We start from the raw sequence: 1,807 nt of genomic DNA, 5'->3' as shown, positions 1-1,807 counted from the left end.
GCCATCAGGGTCCAAATGCAGGGAGCTCTCCTTGGAGGTGTCAGAACATTTTTCCTGTGTCGAAGGGACCCGGCAGGACTGATGGAGAGAGCAAGACTTTTCTCCACCCAAACTAATTCTGTTTGCATACTTTGTAAACCCTGGCTGTTATGAATATATTAGCCAGATCTTCAACATGGACAATTAGCTGGCGCTCCACTGAGGTTCATTTATAGCAGCTGACATTTTGGCCCATTTTCTTCCCTTTCAGAAATGCTGTAAATAAATTCAGAGAACTGAAGCCTAGACCTGAACAGGAGCATCTTTCTGGCATAGGGATGCTTCCCCAAACAGGGGGATATCTGCGGGGCAGGGCCAAGGGGGCAAAACTCAGCTTCCCAAAAGATCTAACCACGTGTTTAAAAGCTTTTAAAATGAAGGCAAGCTCTTATTTTTAGAATAGGCACAAGCCATTCCCGAGATGATTCACCTTCCAGTGTGACAGACCGTAATCCTGCGTTTTGAATAGCAGCGTTTGTTGGTTTGGATCACTTTAAAAATGAAAACGATTGATTTTCTTGTTCTTTTTTTTTTTTTAATAATAAAAAAGAGACTCTGTGCAAGGTCACATTTTTTTCCACAACATAAGCCCCGCCCGTCCCCCCATTCAAACTAGGTCAAAGGGTGTTGTTTTGTAACCAATGCATTTGGTGTGGAAGGCAACAAAATTCAAATAAAAGGGGGAAAAAAAAGTCTCAAGGCGCTATTTAGAATACAAATGGCAGTGTTTAAGGGATACCTAAATTGTAGCCCTATTAGCTTAAGTGGAGTGACATCCATTTCCACCGGTGCAGGAGCTGTTCCAGCATTTTTTTAAATTATAAATGACAGTACAGGTCAGACAGGAGAAGAGCATTAAAATCAGGTGCCCTATTAAGAGCTTTTCTCTCCCAAGTGTCACGTTGTCTTGATGTTGAAAAGTCTCCGTTGGCCAACAAATGAAGCATTGCAGCAACCTCTAGGATCTCTGCTCCCTTCTGCAGGGGCAAGCAGCCCGGACCTGTAAAATTCAGCTCAGATGTGTGGAAAGGCAGACACAGTGCTCCCCATCCCCAGCTGAATCTGTTTTTCCCCCAGTCCCTATAGGCAGAGTCAGGTACAGGGGTGGGGGCCCAGGAACAGCTGTGGATAGTTGTGCTTAATTAGAGCTGCTTAACTGACCTCCACAGGTGCTAGTCATTGAAGAGCATTCAAGATGGGCCTTGGTTCAGCAAACTGGTTGTAGGCTGGTGTAATCTTAAGCAACTGCTTGGGCTTTCAATGGTTAAGACTGCTCAAAGTTATGCAGGTGCTTCAGTGCTTTGATAATTAGGGTCTTCAGAAGCAGAGACTAGGCTGTGAAGAGGAAAGGGTACAGTCATTTTTCCTGGTCCTCGTACCCTTCCTGCTTTAGGGAGTCATTTTGAAATGCTAAAGGATCAGCTCTGCAGCTGTAGGTGAGTCTATAAAATGGGGATAAGCAATTGCTTCCCTACCTTGTAGGGGTGCTGTCAGGTTTAATTGGGTAATAGCGTGCTTTGAAATGACTGAGCCATGGGGCTTGGTCAGAGAAAGTTGGGGATTTGGGGTTCCAGCATTTTGCATGCTCTTCACCAAAAGCAAGCAGTAGGTAGCAGTGATGATGGGCCTTCAGGGTTTATGCAGCATAAAGGAAAGAGCAAGGACTACGGGGAAGGGATGGAATATGATGGTTACAATGATGATAACAAAATAGTAGTACATTAAGTGAGACTTATAAGTGCTTTGGAGCGGGGGACAGTCTCTTGCA

General features: G+C 44.7%; 1 long non-coding RNA gene across 1 annotated transcript in view; it reads left to right on the top strand.

The window, feature by feature from the left end:
- The first annotated feature begins 1,274 nt into the window (after window positions 1-1,274).
- Window positions 1,275-1,807, top strand: part of LOC102368973 — a 19,324-nt gene continuing 18,791 nt past the window's right edge. Inside the window, exon 1 of the long non-coding RNA XR_324737.1 lies at window positions 1,275-1,475. This is a non-coding gene — a long non-coding RNA (uncharacterized LOC102368973). The remainder of the gene's footprint in view (window positions 1,476-1,807) is intronic.

The sequence above is a fragment of the Alligator sinensis genome, unplaced genomic scaffold (genome assembly GCF_000455745.1).
Source record: "Alligator sinensis unplaced genomic scaffold, ASM45574v1 scaffold1719_1, whole genome shotgun sequence".
NCBI lineage: Eukaryota > Metazoa > Chordata > Crocodylia > Alligatoridae > Alligator > Alligator sinensis.
Note: the sequence above shows the minus strand (reverse complement) of the source record. Positions and strands in the feature narration are given on the sequence as shown.